Source organism: Gouania willdenowi, unplaced genomic scaffold (assembly GCF_900634775.1).
Source record: "Gouania willdenowi unplaced genomic scaffold, fGouWil2.1 scaffold_443_arrow_ctg1, whole genome shotgun sequence".
Classification (NCBI taxonomy): Eukaryota; Metazoa; Chordata; class Actinopteri; order Blenniiformes; family Gobiesocidae; genus Gouania; species Gouania willdenowi.
In genome coordinates, this window is record NW_021145205.1 from 95,643 (window position 1) to 115,921 (window position 20,279).

A 20,279-nucleotide genomic window follows, 5' to 3' on the forward strand; every position below is an offset into this window, starting at 1 on the left:
AAGGGTAAAATGTGTCAGTAATATTTGAGGATAATAGGAGTTTTCATGAAGATTCCTTCAGAGTAGTAACAGGGTGTCTTGGTTTTTCTAAAAATCAGAAATTATATGAAAAATATTGAGATTTCTCTGTATTACTTTCATTTTGGATTTTGAATAGATGCTTTCAATGCTTTTTTTTTAAATATTCAAACCCCTTTTTCTCTTGAAAGATTCCAGATATAAGAATGTCATGCAGCTCCACTCTTTGAATAAATACCAAAAGTGCAAAATCTGTACAAAAGAGGATTGTGTGGATATAGTGGCATGTTCTGACATGAGTGCAACAATCTTTGTAGAAAAAGCTGCTCTCGTAGGGGCTGGAAATGAGCGCTCAGGAACACACACACACACACACACACACACACACACACACACACACACACACACACACACACACACACACACACACACACACACACACACACACACACACACACACATTCAGTGTGCAGCCAGCGCCGCTGTCCGTGGTGCTGAAACATGCCGCATGCTGGTAGAGCCGGTGGATGATTTGTAACAGGGACTTGGCGCTGAAATGGAGCGTGTAAATAGAAGATAAGGAAATTGCCATAATTTTGGATGTTATAATAGTGTTTTCACGTAAATACGCAGAACTTTGATTAGAGCTTTTTCCTCAATCTGTGATTTTTCTGGCAATGCTGCTTTTTCTGAGCGTGTGTGTGTGTGTGTGTGTGTGTGTAACTCTGCTCTCCCAGGACGGTTTTTTTTACTTTAAATGCCATGTTTTAGTAGAAGATTGAGTGACTGCTGTGAAGACGAATGTCGCTTTGTGACGTCAGAGAGCGCTTTAAGCCAATAGCTATTTGGCAGAGGCTGAGTGTGTAGTATACCTCCGCTCTCCCTTTGTACGTCGCTGTGTAGGTTGAATGAGAGACGAGCGGCGCGGAGGGCTATCTAGGCGTTGTGATGCGGTTTCATATATATAGGTGCAGAGGACTATCTTCCCTTTTAAAGACAGCCTCGTCCGCGCGTTGCTTTCCACTCAGTAATGTCGTGTATTTGCGTGGCGCACCCGTAAAGAGCGAGACAGGCAGAAAGCCGGCTTTTTTAATCCTTTGATTCCTTTTATTTCTTCTGTTTCCTTTTTCCTCCCTCCCCTCTCTTTTTTATTTTATGCATTTTGCTTTCAAAGGGAAATTCATTTCTGTGTTTTTGATTTAATAAACATTTCATTTCCTCATTTTTCTCTTGGTTGTGTTGGCTTTTATGTTTCCAAGTTTGAACTAAAAAGAGAGCGGAATTCATCCTTCCTTTTTTTTTTACACGAGGTGTTTGATTCAAAGATTGTTTTGCCTAAGGACGTCCTTAACTTTCATTTATAGAGACGGTAAGATATTCTTTTCCACATTTGAAACGATTTTATCCTGATTTTTTTTTTTTTTTTTATCATCCTTTGGGGATGCAGATCATGCATCATGCTAAAGATGCATTTGAGGTCTTCTTATGGGGGAAAGTCACAGGGATGCTTATTATGGGCTGTGGTGGTGGTGGTGTGTGTGTGTGTGTGTGTGTGTGTGTGTGTACATATATATATATATATATATATACACACACACACACACAATGGGAGAGCTTATAGGCTATCAGACTCATACACATGTGCTCGTTTATTTCCCAGACATTGGCTGAGGTGTCATCTGCTTTTGTGTGTGGGATTATGGTCATTGATATGACTTGACGCAGCATCTGCACTGTAGTGTGTCACTTAATTTTAAGAGGAAATTGGCAAAGAGAGCCCAAAAATCTGATTTTTTTTTTTTTTTTTTTTTTTTTAATAGATTTGCCAAACCTAAGGGTAGTGGCTTGACTCTGGGCCAGTCAAAAAATGTAAAAGGAACTCATTGGTTATATAAAAAAAGGTCAGATATCTGTGAATATACATTCTTTACAATTTCTTGTTGTCTGATTTTAGTTGTGTTGCACATATAAGGTGTAAACACTGAGAGTAAGGCACAATATTGTTTATTTTCCAGTATTTTTTGTGTGAACGGAAAGATGTGAATAACATTTGTCTATAAATAACATAGGCCAATTATAGTTATTTATTATGCCATGGTCCAACCCAATTAGGATTCAAATGTGCTGTATGTGCTCTTGAAAATCTCTGATTTCACCGGTTTAATGTTATTACACTAATAGCTATTAAATTAATTCATCCTTTCTTTTACTAAACTTGCATTTTTTCCCACATTTTTTTTTCCAAACCACTGTGTATGTTCAAACCTATGATAAAATTGCAAAAATAAATGTCCATTCTTTCTCAAACTTGTATTTTTTCCCAATATTTTTTTTAAAATACGATGTATGTTCATACCTACGATAACCTACAAATGCAAATAAATAAATAAACTAAGGATAGTGCTTTAGGACAATTGACACCATGCATGTTGTGACATGAAATAAATGGATTGAGTTTGAAATTGCAAGTATACATGTACGTGGTCTCCAAAGAAGCTCTTTTTTTTAATATTTGAAAGCCAAAACAAATTTAATTAAAAATAATAATAAAAAAAAGGTTTTAATCTAGATTTGTTTAAAAGTCATGCAGGCATAGGGTTTTCAAATGATTTTACTGTTGAAATTTAGATCTTATAATCTGAATAGTTAGTTTAAGTGACGTTAGGTTTTCTGCTTTCATATGTGTACTCCTATAGACAGCTATGGTACACCTGTCACCCATCAATTTAGCTAATAATCCATTTCCGGACTACAGCTCGTTCCTGATTGGCTAAGGGCCTCGTTAGTTTATTTAGGGTGGGTGCATTACCGCCACCGCCCCTTCCCCGCTGAGACCAGACCGCGACCTAAACTTTCGCTTCGGCACGTCCGAGAAACACTAAATACCGCAACTTCCACCCGCTACTTTCAAGGTAAGCCACCAACAAGAAGTAATATTACTCACTATTAAAAGCATTTAAACGTATAAATCACTGTCACTTCTAAATAAGTGGTTTAGTTGTGGCTAGCAAACGCCCGAAGCGGCCGCGCTGCGTCGTTGGCCGAACTCCATTGAAAAATGATGATATTTAAGAATGGCTTACACCTGCTGGTTGTTAATGTGGCCTAATTCCCATTCTATTTAGTACTGCTATTAAATGCTGCTGTAAAGTCATTGTCGGCTTGTAGTTGGTTTACATTTTTACCAGTTTTGTCCGTAGGTTTGCTTTAGTATGCATGGACCTGGGTTGGTTAGCCTCAGGTGGAGCTGGGCAAATTAAATGTCACTATCCACGCCTTGAGCATATTACGTAGGGGTAAAACTGCTGTTTTATTTTAACATTACACGTAAAAATGACTAAAGTGTGTGTGTGCCTTTAATATTAAGAGAAGTGTTGATTTTGAAGTTGTAGGCTCAGCCTCGGCTGGAGTGGGAAGTAGCCCAGGTGCTGTCGGTTAGCTAATTATACTTTCAGCTCCTCCACATGTCATTAATTAGAAACCTTATCATGAATAAGATGGCTTTGGCTTTTCTCAGTTATCACTTTTCCCAACTAATCTAATTTATGGTTAAAGTAAAACCCGCACTGCACTAGTTTTCAACAAATAATCAATATGTTTTATGCAATTGCTTCACACGTGAATGATATCTTAACTTAATAATGTGTGGATAGTCTGACAATTACCTTAAACAGTTTAAATTCATAGCTGGATTTAAGGCATTTTGCTTCTTCACGCGTTAAAATTGGTACACTACAGATGTTTCCTATCCGTGAGTTGGTGCTTACAGAGGTGAAAGTAACTGATTAGAAGTACTCACGTTACATTAATTGAGTTGATTTGATTGGTACTTGTACTTTTTTGAATATATTTCTAAATCAGTAATTTTACTTGTACTTAAGTACGTTTTTAGTAATTTGTTATAATTCTACACCCAACCATTACTGAGGTGAATTATTTATATATATATATATATATATATATATATAAATTTAAATTTAAATGATCATTGGGCATTGTGAAACAACAAAACTATTTGAAATAACCAGACAACAATCAAATGCATCATATCTGAAAACGTTTTGCATGGTGCCAAAACAGCATTGAATTCTGGTTATTTTCTCCGTTTTAGAGTTCATAAATGTATCTATACTTGCATGTCAAGATAAATCCTGACAATTTTTTAATTGGTGTTTTATTTAAATAATTGAACATTTTCACAAACATTTTATTTTATAGAAAATAAATTAAGTTCCAATTGTGCAAGACTTGGTCTATTCCTTTTTAAGTTTATACATGAGATGTTTACAGTATGCAAGGGAACAGTGGCAAGATTTATTACCAAAAATGAACATGTAGGGTGAAAGTAACTAGTAATTTATACTTTGAGTACTATTTAATTGAGCTACTTTTTATTTGTACTTGAGTATTTTATGCATGACTTACTTGTACTTGGGTACAGTTTCAATCAAGTAATAGTACTTCTACTTTAGCAGGATATATGAGTACTCTTTACTCTTCTGCTTACTAATAGTCATGCTATTGACTGTTCTGTCCATATCCAGTGTGTTGTACATCTGACTCTATACTGTAGTTGTACTGGTTGGTCCTTAATATTGAGCGAGTCTGCAGTGAATGAATGGTGGATTAATCCCGGTGTCATGTTTATTGGTTGAGCTGCCAAATTGCCGGTCATCAGTGGGAAAAAGTCAGACAAGCTGCTCATATATGTACATTGTGCATAGGTCATGGAAAGTAGTTGAACTTTTTTCAAATTGCATAGTTGTAAGCATATGGATTCAATGTGTCAGTGCTTTGTCTTAATGTATAGAGCACGTGTTTCAAACTTGAGGCCCGGGGGCCAAATCCGGCCCTTTAGAGCAGTGGTGTCAAACTTATTTTAGTTCAGGGGCCAAATACAAAGTAGTTTGATCTAAAGTGGGCCACAGGTTTTAGATGGGAAAATGAGCAATCTCAACAATTTCCCTAAGTTTACACTTTGATGCATAAATTATACATAGTGTGCGAAGTGCTGACAAAATCAAGGCAGTGGACATTTTGTGACCAATTTTTATGTAATTTGGGGAGTGAATATGTGAAATAATTTAAGGAAAATTGAGTTCTTTTACAAATTTGAGATTTAAAATTACTGCAGTCATGCATGGAAAAATTGCCTTCCTCCAAATATTGTGGAGTTTCATTGAATGAGTGTATTTAGAAGGGCTTGGAGATCTACAACTGAATTATTTGGTTATTTACACGATAATTCATGGTTTTTGTCTTTCTAGTTTCTCTTGTGGGCCAAATTGGATGGTCTTAAGTGCCAGATTTGGGCCCCCGGGCCTTGAGTTTGACACGTGCCTTAGAACATCTAACTTGGCCCGCAGGAGAAAGTAAAAATGACAGAACATGAACCAATGTGTAAATTACCAACTAATTCGGTTGTACATATCTGAGCCCCTCTAATTACACAAATTTAGTGATACTCAACAATATTTGCAGGAATTATGATGGCAGTCATTTTAAATCTTAGAGCTAATTTTTTTAAGATTGTGTAATTTTCCCCAAAATATTTCACAAATTTGCCCCAATTTTTGAAAAATTGGTAACAAAAGCAAAACAATTTAGGTAACTTTTTTTTGTAAATTACTCATTTTCCTGCCTATAATCTGCGGCCTTCTGAATGTCAAACTGCTTTGTCTTTGGCCCCTCAACTAAAATTAGTTTGACACCCCTGGTATAGAGCATCTGGTTGAGAAGAAATAACATGGAATGTCTTTTTTTTAAACTGAATTTAGAGCAAAAGCAATCCTGATTCAAATGCACTGTCACTGCAGAAGTAATCATAAGTATGTCATGCATTTCTGCTTCTTTTAGGCATCTTTTTCCCCCTCGTCTCTGTTAATGCAGCGTCCACATTTTCTGTAACCTCTGCACTGCTGAGAAGGACGAGATAAGAGCAGTTGTCTTTATGTGTTATTGAGCCTCCACGTTTTCCTCTCAAAATAGAAGGCTGCTGACAGTGACTAAAATACAGGACAGCGAGCGAACTTTCAAAGGCCACACATCACTTTCTCTGTGTAGCAATGTGTGCTGCTGTCAGAACTGGGTTGGCGTACAGTGGATGGCTGCAGCAGAAAGGCTATTTTGCCCTCCTTTGTCTTTCCTAAATGTCCATCCCATCCCCCCTCCCTTTCTTCTCTTCTGCCTTCTCCCCCCTCCACCCAGTCCAATTGAGTGAACCCAAGCTCTGGTTTGGTACTGTTTTAGTGCAGCTGGTAGTGCCTCTTGGCCACAGGGGGGCCCTACCGCTGCATGTGTGTGTCATCACTTGGGGGCGAGGGATGCTTTGCCCTTGAACTCAGTCTCAGCATCACAGCAGCTGTTGTAAGATTGCTACTGTATTTCCTCACATTAAATTAGTGTGATTTCAGTGATCGGTATGATCAGAGTGGTTAAAGAACTAAATAAATAAATATTGTACATCTTGTTTACTTTGCTTACTTGGAGATGGATTACTATTGACGATTTTTAAAATAATTAATCAGCGATGTTGCTAAAACACGGCTGGATAACTCTGGTTATGGGGGTGTCCCGATGCAACGTTTTTACTTCTGGTCTGGGCGATAAAGACTAAAACTCATATCTCAGTATTTTTTCTCAAAATGATGATATACAATATAAATTAAAATTCTTTTTTTACTCCCAAGTCTTACCAAAAAGACTATTCTGGGTTAAATTTGATGATGCAAAATGCCACACAGGCACATTTATTAACAAAAGGCTGCACAATATGTGACACGTTTTCTCCTCTAAGGGACAGCATGTGTGAGTGGGTTCTTTAGTGTGGCTTGTTTAGGGGAAGCTCTGAGTTAGGACTTAGAAATTTATCTACTTTTCCGTGACTAAGTCAATTTTCATTTGCAGTCTTGCTGTTATTTGCTCCATATGATACACTTCTTTTAGTTTGTTCTTCCACTAAGTAATAGTGGGGGGTTGAGGTTTAAGCCAAGAGACCATAATCATTTTCCTGGCAATTATAAGTAATATTTTAAGTAAAAATTTGATACCATTTAATCATATATTGGTAGGGAAAATTCCCAATATTATGAAGTTTGGCTCTAATGGGATTTCAATGCTGAAACATTTTTTATTTCACCTTGTATGTCTTTCCAATAGTTAATTAACTTCGGACAGTTCCAAATTACATGGGTATGATCTCCCACAAGACCACAGCCCCTCCAACACTGATCAGAGGTTAAAATTAGTATTTTAATGCAAAATAAGCTATAAAATTAAAATATATTGATATAAACCATATTGTCATCACCAAAATAGAAATCTCAAAATATTTTAAATCTTAATATTTTGCCCAGCCCTAAACATAATTGCGTTCTTGCATATTGGCTCATAACGATTTATTATATCAGCACGAACCATGCCTACTTTTATTACTTATTCTGTGGTATGATCAAGTAATATTCCTCAAAAAACAATAGTGGGTGGTTGAACACAGACATGAACATTGAAGAACAGTCATGTGGGGACAGGGTCATCTATAAGGGGGAATAAAGGGGAGAGATTTTTAGGGCTCATCCTTAAACTCCGCAAAATGATGGTCCTTTGTTCTATGAATCTGTGATAAACACATTTATTTATCTTTCTGAATAATATCCACTGTTATCCAGGAAGTTTAATATTTGCGCCGTAGTATATAGTCATTTTAAAGATGTTAATCCTTGTTTTAATCAGAAATAATGGGCATGAAAAATCATGAATGTGGTTAAATTGGCAAAAAATAAGCATGAAATGTGGTGAAAAGGTTAAAATATGACAAGTTTGGTGGTGTTGCAGAAAAGTGGCAAAAATAGAATAAAATTGATAAAAAATATTTTTTGTTTCTTGGAGGCATCTGGTGATCCCCTCCCAGTGTCTCGAGACCCCAAATGGGGTCCTGACCCCAAGGTTGAGAACACCTAGTTTAAAGCACCCAAACCTCAGAACTGTCCAACACTGGGTGTCCACTTTAAGCATGTAACTTTTAGTAATAATAATGCTCAGTGTTAGGGATGCACAATTAATTTTTGGTTTCCACGATTAAGTTACCTTGACCATAGGGCTGGTCGGTATACCGGTTCATACCGAATTTGTTGTAAATTGCCCTATCCAAGTTGAATTGAATAAGAAAGATGCAATTAAAAGCTCTGAAGCTGCATGTGCCTGCGTGCGCATGCCTCTGCTACAGGAGAATAATACTCACGAACACGGAGGCACGGTTAGCTTCGCATGTCCGCAGTTTGGCAATAATACACAAAAAAAGAGAGCAAAGGATTACAATTTGTAATTTTTTATGATGCAGGAAACTTAAATATTTAAAGGGGACTTTTCATGCAGTTTGTCCACCCATCTTCATTTGTTCTAAGAACCCCCAAAACATATTATTTGAGGTTAATTTCCCCAAACCCGTTTCCTCTGAAAAATCACATTTCTGACCAATTCTGAAACAGGGCTGTTTTAGTGGACGTGTCTATGTACACGGACTCCACACAACAGTTGATCACTAGCAACTTTTTTTTTTTTTGCTTTCGACACACTCTTGTTGTTGTTTTCATCCAAAAAACAGCACATTACTGTAAAACACATGCTATTGCGATTGTGTGTCAGAAAAACAGTTTTGTGATGTGTATGTGCAGTCTGGTACAGCAACGGCAGCTTCAACAGCAAAAGCAGCTGTTTCAGCTGCTTCAAACATTTACTGGAGCTGCTACGTTGCTTTGTCATCATCTCATGTAGAGATTACAGGAATAGTCCATTCAAGGTAATAGTTCACTCTTTTGTACAGCAGCAGCGGTCACATTGTCACAAACACAGGGTTGCCAGATTTTTTGTTTGTGTTTTGGCTGTTTTTATTGGAATGGGTAGATTCTAAGATGATCTGATCTGGCAACACTTTTACTTGTGACATCACTAATGTAGAAAATTTAAAACAGAGCAATTTTCTCTGTTATAAGACTTGAACAGACCCCAAACAAATGACTGGATGTAGGGCGCTATAAAATCCATTTTATTTTTTTCCAAATTTTTCTAAATTCCATTTTTTCCACTTTAATTTTTTAAATTCCGTTTTTTTTTTAATCAATATTAATCATTTTTTAATGAAAATTTTAGTTTTTAACTACTGTGAGGAAACAAAATAAATAATGATAAATAAAAAAAAACCTCATAATTAAACAAAATGTATGTCAAAAATAAAGTTCACACAATTAAAAAGTAGATATAAGTTGTAGTGGATTATTCTGACTTCTTTTTAATTATTTATGTCATATAAAGATCTATGAGAACAGCATTAATGTCACCTGATTTCCTCTCAGGCATCAGTGGTTTACTGAATCTGATCAGGTTTATTAAGTTCTGATCAGCTTAGTTCAAAATAACCTAATTTTAATGATCCCATCTTCTGTGTAATGTGGAATTTGACGTTGACTAGATGTTGCACTTTGTTACTTTTGTCCCCTATAGTCAGGACTGGAGTAACACCATGCAATACACTGAAGTTCAAAAACTAAAGAAAACAAAACATCTTTTTAAGGAAAACAACAAAACAAAACAATGTTCTGGCTAATAAGCCATGCACTCTCTAAATAGAAAACATATTACTTTTTTCATTGCTTAATTAAAAAAATAAAAATCAATTAAGTATAAACTTTGATTGTTTTCATTTTTGTTTCATTAGGTCATTTTTTATGAATTCGTTATTTCAACATGCATTTTACTGTAGCTCTGAGATGTTAGAATGTAACATTCTAATAACGTTGCTCCAACTGACTTTTATTTTGTAATCCGGAAGTTCCCACTATAACTGTTGCACTTGAGGTAGCTTGCTGACTGTGAATGTCTAACTACGAGACACGGACAAAAAACTGGAATTAAAAGAACTAAAGGACAACACGGACTGAGTTATTCTTAGTTAACCAGATATAACAGTTTGAACACTGAGCAGGGGAAGATGATTAAAGCTTATCACGTTTTCACGGAGCGCCGCTGCGCTACACAAAACGCGGACGGAGCTTCACAGGCACAGCAAAGTTAAACTGGCACTGGAGGTTCTGTATTTAGGAATCAGTTATGATTTGCTTTGTTTTAGAGGGTGTTTGTGGTGATTTAAGATGAGTTTAATGCAGCCAGGACAGGAGGAGGGAGGGTGGTCTACCTAATAAGAGGTCCCCGTAAACATTTCCCCATAAAAAACGTTCTTTGCACCACGGTGATGGCGTTTCATGCCGATTTTGTCCATTTTCGCGTTTAAACATTTTTATTTATCGATTCCGTCCGCGATTTCGTTAACGCAGATTTTATAGGGCCCTATGGATGGTTTTATTTCATACCTTGTGTGCTGGTGGACACTCAAGTTACCTCATGTGAACAAAAGTAGATTTTTCATAAAGTTAGAAATCAAGCTATTGCTAAGCTAGTGCGGCAAAGAGCCATCGGGCTGCTGTTGCAAATTTGTATTACTACTAGTGTGGAATTATTCTACAATATTCACTCATCATGACGGTAAAATAGACCATCTTAAGTCAGTATACTGCAGTAATTCATCTTTCAACCAGTAGAAAATGCTGTGAACACCTGATTATGCAGAAAAAAATTATACTGTCATATACCGTGAAACCGTTAGAATTTTGAAAATTTGTGATTTTTGGTCATACCGCCCAGCCCTAGATCAACAGTATTTTCATTTAAAAATACAGGTTCTGCACTCTGTAATAGTGTATTTATTCAGTTAGTCTTTGGTACATTTAAAACTCTAGTGTTACTTTTTTTTTTCAATTTCTCTCTATAATTTCATTTTAAAGCCTAAATTGCACTGTAAACTGTACACACATTGTCATTTTGGCCATAATCGTGCAGCCCTACTCAGTATTCCGTTCTCCTTTTGGAGCTTTTCCCGAGTTGTTTTTGGGGAAATATAGATGCTGTAGTTTGATCTCTGAACTATTCAACACATGCTTTCTTGTTTAACCAGCTGTAAGGTTTTTATCTTTTGTATAGAAAATGATTCAGAAAAAAAACCTTTTCTTTTTGTGAGAAGAATTTGGCTGAGTCAGCTGACATACAGAGTTGCAGTCTATGGCACTTTGAAAAATATCCAAAGTTCTGTTACTGCATGAAGTCGGCGAGAAACGAAATTGCTTCACGAGTTCAGTGAGTCAGTATATTGAACATGTTACAGTCTGTTGAGCAAAACAAAGTTTACAGTGTTTCCTTTTCCTCGTCAAACTTTGTAGCGTTCTCCTCCAGAGATTCTCTCTAACCGACGTATGATTCATTTTTTTTTTCCTGAAGTGTTGGTGCAAAGTTGTGCACAGTGACTTTTGCAGGCAACCTGCCAATTATAACTTTGAATTGCATCACACTGGAGGAATATTCAGACACGATTTGGCTGGCCTGGGATAACCAATGCATTACTACTTTGGCTCCTGGCCCTCACATGGTCTAACATGCATGTACAGTACAATTATATCGGTACAATACTCAAGTAAGGCTGCACGATTTTAGCTCAGAACAAAATCCTGATTTTTTTACTTTGAAAACTCAATTTTCCATTTAGATTTGGATCAAATTATTCTATTAAATTATTTCCTTTTAATTAAACACATTCCTGTATTGGGAATAAAGTGCAACTGCAAAGCTTTAACAATGGGATTGATGAATTAACATGCACAACCCAAAATTAATCCCTAATGATTTTTAAAAAGAGAAACTTGTATTAGAAAAAAACCTTGACATTTACAAATTTCACATTTAAAAAGAACAGGTTGTAGCAGCAGGGTTCTATCACTTTAAATATGTTTGAAACCTGTTTTTTTCCAACAGTCAACAGCCCAAAGACTCATGCCCTGATTTTTTTTTTTTTTTTTTTTTATGTGAATGGAATAATTTATTTTCCAATTTTTACTTTTTAAATTATCCAATTTCGATTAATCTTGCAGCCTTACTTTTAAGTAGGGATGTCCCGATACACCTTTTGAGTATTGGCTGATACCGATATTGATCTGATGCGATATCAGCACGAATCATACATACTTTTATGACTTATTTTGTAGTGTGGATTGTTAGAAAAGGCTTGATCAAGTGATGTTTCTCAAACAGAGAACGATAGTCAGCAACAGCTCATTTATTATGAAACAATTGGTTACAGAAATTTTAACCTTCATTATAATATCTACAGTATTCTTCAATTGAATAAAATAAATAAATTACAAGACAATTCAAGTTCACTTCAGTTATTTTTTACTGTCAGTATATGGTGGGAACAACTGAGGGCGGGGACATAAACAACAAAAACAATGGTCTGCTTATCGGAGCACTTATATCAGAGATTTCAGATAAAATCCGATATTCGTTTTCTGGCTGATATCGGACCGATATTCAATATCGGACCTCCTACATTTAAGGTTTGTAAAAGAAAAGATAGGCAGGTGTTTATTTCTTTGGTGGTTAAAGTACAGGTTTGTGTAGATTGATAATCCAAGAAAAAAACAATCATTTTACAAGTTTAAAGCACAATTGTCCTTCATCTCCCCTTGTATTTCTTCACTAGCATAGAAGTAGTGTTAACCCTCTCAGAGTAGCTTATGTTGTAGCTGTTGCCTGGGTACACTTAGTGTGTGGGAAGATTCGTCACTTCTATGATCTTTGCTGGAATATTTTGAATCGTTACTTGTGGGCTTTTAGTTTTCAAGGACAGGTTGTGCATGTCAGTGTGTGCACTCTAAAGTTCTTTACTCTGCAACTTGTCACGCATACTTGGTCAATTGAATTCTCTGAAGAGGTGGTACAGATGGGGGCTTTCTTACTTTTAAGTGCTCAGTGTCATATCAGTACATGCTGCTCATATTAAAAAAAGTTTTTTTTGTAAAAGCAGTAGAATCATATTGTGTAATTTTATTGAATTCCAACGTAATGTTAGTCCGAAAGTGTATTGATGTGGTTTTAGAAGGGCTGAATATATTGTTAAAAAATTACTTGAATAAGTGATTGCAACATTTCAACAAAATCTGTAAAAAAAAAAAAAACGTAATCTTTATTAAAACCTTAGAAATTCTGACTATTCTTCATAACTCTGAAAAATAAAATAAGAATGTTTATTCACATATTTTTAGAACAATAATGATAAAATTGTTTGAGTGCAAAACATTTTACAACCTCTAATTAAACCTGAAGCATTACTTAAACTAAGGTTTCGACCAATTTTGATTTAAATGGAGAAGACAAGTAGGGCTCTATAATTTTTTAACATTCTGACCCATAGTGGTGAAATAACTAAGGATGGGAATCGAAAAACCGGTTCTTTTTGAGAACCGGTTCCCAGGATTCCAATTCTTAGGAATCGTTTGTTTGCTTGCCTGTCAATTCCGCTTACCGGTTCCTCTTACATGGCAAATACGTAACGATAAACTCCTCCAGGTCCTGTATATTGTGTTTATGCTAGCACCAAGTGACGCTCCTTCCACCATATAGTTGTTTGCTGTCCACCGCGGAGAATCCATTTCCTCCACCCGCAGCTCTGCTGTCTTCCGTGCTGTTTGTAGTGTCTCTGTTGCCATGCTACTCACTTCCGGGTTCTCTACACTCGCGCAAAAGTTGCTTCTTGCACAGACTGTTCTTCCGAAAACCACAAATTTCAGCAAGAACACAGACTTCGTCGCCAGTTTGTCCTCATAACAAGTAATCAAACATGGGAGACGGACTGGTACCGATAGTTGTCTTTCGTTTGATCTTTCACACGTTCACACACACGGCTGATGTCACATGTAACAACGAGGTCTCTGAAAGTCCATTTATAGAAAAGTAAACAAAGGCTAAACTAAAGCTTTACCGTTTAAATACATAATAAATGCAGCTGTACTTTTGGTTAATATGTTCTTTTTTACAGAATAATTATTTGTTTTATTTCTGAATTAGTTTTGGATCAAGTTGTTCAAAAGGCGCACTGTAAATATTCTCAAATGTTTGTAGCCAAAATGTGTCATATGTTTAATAATAATATTATTTAATCAAATATTAATTTTATATAATGCTTTTGTATATATTATTATCCAGTGAAAACAATCTATACCTTTTGGAATAAAAATATAGCTTATATCCCTGCAGAAAATTAAAGAGACAAAGATAATATAATAGAGTTAAAGCAAACAGCCAGTGCTCAAGAACAACTCCTTTCTTTTTCCCATTTACTGGTACACTCCTGACAGAATGTTTTTTGTTGCATCAGTTGTTAATAGATTTGTTAATCAATTTAAATCAATATATATATATTAGGGATGTAATGATTAATTGTAAGGCAGTTAAAAATCGATTCATAGGTATCACAGTTCATATTGGTTCTCTGAAAATTGAATCGCAGTACTTTTTTTAAACAGCAGAGTATATATTTATCCTTCTCTTGTCCAAATGCTGAGGCGGCAGGCGGAATCTGCTACTACTTTCTTTCTGTCCGCCTTCTACTCTTAAACATGTTCATAAATGATTCCTTTCCCCTTTAGCACCGAAAGGATAGCTGTAATATTACGTGAATATCTGTAAAAGTTGTGTTTTTCTATTAGCTCTGTCTGCTCGCGCATAGCATCTCTTCTTCACTGCAAGAATATCTGCATGCCAACCGACCACTGGGTTACCAACGCCCTCTGCTGGTCCAAACAAATATCTGACGTAAATACAGTGTAGACTGTTTTTTTTTTTTTAAAGTCCATTTGTTAAGGCACAAAATACATTTTCAGTTGCAATTTTAAAAAGAAAAAAGAACTATTATGCAGTTTTGCATTGTTTACTATAGAACCAGAATTTAATTTAATAGGCGTTTTTATTTGTGTTATTCCTTTATTTATTTCATTCAAGATTTATTTTTAGTTCAATTGCATTGTTTTGAATAGTTTATCAAGGGATTTGTTTGACAATGAAAAATAAAAGGAAAATAGTACAGTATTTTCAGTATTTTTCAATCATCAATTGTCTACAGTCCCATTTTGTAAAATAAATTGAGAGAATCGTATCATGAACCCAGTATTGTGAATCGAATCGGGAGTTGAGTGAATCGTTGCATCGTTATCCATTTTTATTAATTTCCTCACCTAATGAGAATCGGTAAGGAAGCGATGAGCAGTATCGATAATGGAATCGGAATCGCTAAATTCCCTGCAATTTGCATTCCTAGAAATAACTGATGCATCCTTATGTCCATTTTTTTTGTCCAATAATTAGTCTAGAATTATGTAATCAGGATAATTTATTTTAAATTTATATTTAGTTGGTTAAACGTTAAACAATAAACATGCTAACTTAATAAAATCCTTTTTTTTTTTTTTTTTTTAATTTTCTTTTTTTCCAAATTCCGTTTTCCGCATGAATGTTTTTTATTTGTTTTTTTTAGAAATACAAATAAATTTTTTTCAGAAAATAATTAGTTTTTAACTCCTGTGAGGAAACAAAAATACTAATAAAAATGAAAACCATAATTAAACAAAAATGCATGTCAAAAATAAAAATGTAATGTAAAATGTGTAAGATACAATTATAAGGTAGATATAGGTTGTACTGACATGGATTATTCTGAGTAACCTTTTTGATTATTTATGCGTCATATAAAGATGTATGAGAGCAGCATTAATGTCACCCACGTTCCCCTCAGGGTTCAATGGTTTACTGAATCTAATCAGTTTTATTGATTAAGTTTTAATCAACTTAATTTAAATTAACCTAGTTTAAATGATCCTGATGAAATAATTCCAAACCGTAATGAATAAACAAAAACAAATGGAGACAAGAATGCATGTTGTTTCACCACTAGGGGCCAGAATATTTTACAGTATCAGAAGTTATGATGAATTTCCGATGTTTCAGACTCTACTCTGGCTCCGAAGGTCTCGTTCACAACAACAGAACAACTTTATCCACAGACTTTCTGTAGCACTGAGATGTTGTTTGAACTCTGAGCAGAGGAAGCTGATTAAAGCTGATCATGATCATTTCACGGAGCGCACCATTGTTTGACGATAAACGAGCGGAGTTTCACAGACATTAAAGTTGAACGGGCACTGGTGGCTCTGTATTTAGTCGTCAGTGATGAGTTACGTAGTTTTTTGGCAGTTAAAATGGGTTTTTTTCGGTGGTTTAGAAGGTGTTTGAAGCGGCTAGGACGGGAGGGGGGTGGCCGGTGCACCTAATAAGCAGTCCCCCGGAAACATTTCCCCTTAAAAAAAAAATTCCTTGCCTCACGGTGACGGCGTTTGTTCCTGATTCTATTTCCTCTTTCAACAGTAAATTCCGTTTTCATTGGTCGATTCCACGATTCCGATTTTTTTAGGGCCCTACGTACATCTACCTTTTAATTTTGGCTTACACATGGTTTTAAATTTCATTTTAATTTTTGAATTACATTTTTGTTTAATTGTTTTTTGTATCCTCACAGAAGTTAAAAACTATTTTTTTCTGAGAAAAAAAAAGATAACTATTTCTTTAAAAAACAACCACCTGAATTTAAAAAAAAAACAAAAAAAAAAACACAGGATTTGGAAAAAATTAAAATTGATTCTATTTTATTCTATTTCTCGGTCAGATCTGTAATGGTTAAAACTTCAGCGTATACAGGAATCATATACAGTACATATTTTATTTGTTAAACAGAGTTTTCTGAAGTTGTAATGATTTGTAGATTAAGTTAGTTTTAATATAGTTAATTGATAGGTAGCGTTCAGTTGTCAATTTTAGTAGTATATATTGATTTGAATAACTACATTTGTTGCACTTTGTTGGTTTTGATTGACTCTAAAACCTTTTCCAAACATTGCTTGAGCCTCTTTGCTTTTGTATTCCCAAACACAGTTAGTAAAAAAATGACTACAGTATAGCAGTCTTAGCAGTTTGACACTGTAACAAATGTGATATTGGACATTGGCAGTATTATTTACACGTGTAGTAGTGGTAGTACAGTAGTGACTGTTGTAGAAGTCTGAAGCTGTGGAAAATGTCTAATTTTTCCTCATGTTGAGCATTTTCTCCCCGCCTTAGTGGAAGCCAGTGGGATCTAAAACTACTGACAACTAATGTGCTCCACTTTAATGAGCCCTAAAGACATCCTGCTCATGGAGGGAAATGAGGAAGTGGATAGGTTTATCCCATCAATGATAAAGAGACAGAAAAGGGTCTAGTGGTCTCTATCGCCACCGGTTTTCTCATGAAAACTGAGGCATGGCTCCTGGGAACAAGATGCTGCGCGCAGTGAAATGTCTGAACTCAGAGGAAGCTACTGGCTGCCTGCACACACTAAAAAGCCTTGAGTGGAAAATTTTGGCGAGAGGCATCTTGCCAAATTTCTTGTTCCAAGTGTTTATCTAATGAAATATTTCTGCCTTGTGGCACTATCTCAACTGGGACAATAGCCAGTGCTTGTGCCTTGTACACAACATAAAAAGGTGCAACAAAGAATTAAACTGAGATCGGACAAACTTTGTCTCAAACAATATGTTTTAAATATTGCCGGAGTTTCCGTCACTGTGCACATAAATTTGGCAGCTCGTAAGGCAAAAATAACTCCTTCCAATGGCAAATTTTAGCAATCTGTGTTGTAGTTTGTCAATAATGGAAGAGTGCAGGTATTTTTCCTCTACATTTGGAATAGCTTTGGGATAAAAAGCACCTGGAAGTAGCAACGATATTCATTTAACTCAGCTTGAAAATGTGAGGAAAATTGTAATGTTTTACTGGTAATTTTGACATTGTGTGTGGAGTAATGAGTTAAACTTCTGATTGACGCGCTCACTCGGGATGGGCGATATTGACAAAAAAAAATTATACCGATAATTTGTGGTATTTATCATGATAACGATAAAAAAATAAAAAATTCACAACTTAGTGTAAACAGGTTCTTTACAAACACAAATAAATGTGAATACATCAACATAAGACACATTTAAAAAGGCTACAATAGCTGCTGACTCAAAGAGTTAATGAGCTGATATTTTATGAAATATATTTGTGCATGTGTCACTCTATTAGTGTTATTGAATGTAATTCATTTATTTCCTCATTTGAAATAAGATTATTTTCTAAAAAAAAAGCACATCAAAAGCAAAAATAACTCCATTAGTGTTTTTACTGTTGCTGAATCTTGTTTCATTCATCTGATAATGAGTTACATAAAGTAATGATTGATAAATATTTCTCTGATTTCCTATAATTCATTCAGTATATTTAGGTGTAATAATCTCAATAGTTACATCAGTCTAATGCAGGGGTCTGCAACCTGTGGCTCTGGAGCCTCATGTGGCTCTTTAACTCTTTTTGCAATGGCTCCCTATAGCTTTAAAAAAAAAATAAAAATAAATAATGAATTGGTGTTTCTTACAGAGGGTATTGATGATTAATGCCATTAACTTAAAATAAAAATCTGATAAAACAGTTGTTTAACCTCAAAATAAATCACATCCACGACAGACCATCAACTTTCATTGCCCCTGTGGCTAACCTAGGTTTTAAATTCCTTTTAAGATAACTAAACTAACAAAAAGACTATTCTGAAAGAAAATAGAGATTGTATTTGTGTGGGGAAAGATTTATTTAATTGCCAACATGCCAGCTTATTATGTATGCTTGATATGCTGCAAGAAATTAGCAATTAGCATGTGTTGACCGACATGATCAAGTTATTTTTTGTAGCTCTAAAAACTCTAAAAATTATAAGACATTATTTTAACTGCATAGCATTTTATACACTGTATTGTTTTCCTTGAGAAGGTATTTTTTACGGCTCCGGAAGGACTTCATTCCTGGCGAGATTAGGCAAAATGGCTCCTTTGAGAGTAAAGGTTGCAGACCCCTGGTCTAATGGGACCAGCTTTGTCGTGAACATGTGAAATATAATTAAAAAATATTGCGTTTCACAAATTGGGACGAATTAATAGTTATTTATGCTAATATTAATTTCACACAACGTGTGACATGTTAGTTTTTATCCTTTCATAGTAAAGTGTTGAATCTGACCATAAACCAATCGGTGGCTCTCTGTGGTTTTATGACAGTAAGACTTGTTCTTTTTATTTAGTCTGTTCCTTATTTGGAGTGGTTAGCATTAGCTCTTAGCCCAATCTGTGTGTCGGTGGGTTAGCTTAGCTTAGTTAGCTTTAGTAAGTTTCCAGTTCATAATCGTTGCTACAGGTTCATCTCTGTCCCCGTGTTTGTGGAAGTTTGGGTGGATCTGACGGAGGAACTTCAATTGGTTCCCTTTGTTTTATGGTTGTCTGGTTTTAACCAAGTAGCGGTCCATGATGTATCGCAGCACTGCAGCTTCAGGTAGCTGAGATGAGCACCTCACACACAGACGGTGGTGTGTGAAGGGGCCGGTGGCGGTGCACGTCAGAGCTTCTGTAAACAGCGTTCCGCTCCAGAGAATAATAAGTTGACTACAAACGGGCAGTTTTGGCCTGTGGAACACTGTTAGTTTGGGGCATTCTTAGTTAAATTGAGGGACAAATGGCCCGTGGCCCTCGCTAATTTCCGACATGGGAATGTATTGTTTATATCGTGGAATGACATATTCTTACCGGTGAAAATGTTTTTGACGATAAATCATAAACGATAAAATATTGCACATTCCTAGCGCCCACAGATTAGTCTGACAGTTTTGTTTTCTAATTTCCTTTATTTTTTTATTTAACAGGGATAGTGAGTGTACATTAAAATCAATATGGAAAATATACAAGAATTAGCCAAAAGGCAATTTTTCATCTGCAGTCCCTGGACATAATGTTCAATTGCCACCCTAAAAGATTACCCAATAATTACACATATTACAAGACATATGCGAATATACAGTTCTGATCATTTGTAGTAAGAAATTGGAATTACATTCAGTATAAATGAGATAAATTGCTCTTTTAAGCATTTATTTGGCGTTAAATTGCGATATCAATCAATGCACACTTTATTAATGATTTCTTATTTGGAGAAGCAGTTTTGCTAGTATCGGTTAATAGTGTCTAGGGATGCTACTTGTATTTGTTTTTGCAACTGAAAAGTTTGTATCAAACTTATGTATAAAGTTAATTTAGTGTTTGTCACTGTGCTTCAATCATTTTTTGAATATATCCTTAGCAACTAAGGCAATATAATCCTGAATCTTAATAGCAAGCTCAATCAAAATATCATCTCTAATACTAAAGGTTTAATCAAGGTAATGTTTAAAAGTCCTTGTCAAGCAACCATTAGGAGATGAAACCTGCTCA

At 35.4% G+C, this 20,279-nt stretch overlaps 1 protein-coding gene across 5 annotated transcripts in view; it reads left to right on the top strand.

Moving 5' to 3' along the window:
• The first annotated feature begins 859 nt into the window (after positions 1-859).
• Positions 860-20,279, top strand: part of elavl2 (ELAV like neuron-specific RNA binding protein 2) — a 57,738-nt gene continuing 38,318 nt past the window's right edge. For 3 of the 5 annotated variants that reach the window (XM_028442374.1, XM_028442378.1, XM_028442376.1), the window contains exon 1: positions 2,819-2,930. The gene's annotated coding sequence lies outside the window, so the exon portion shown is untranslated. Of the gene's footprint in view, positions 1,388-2,818; positions 2,931-20,279 lie in introns of those variants that run through there. The other 2 variants (XM_028442377.1, XM_028442375.1) reach the window with 2 other exon arrangements.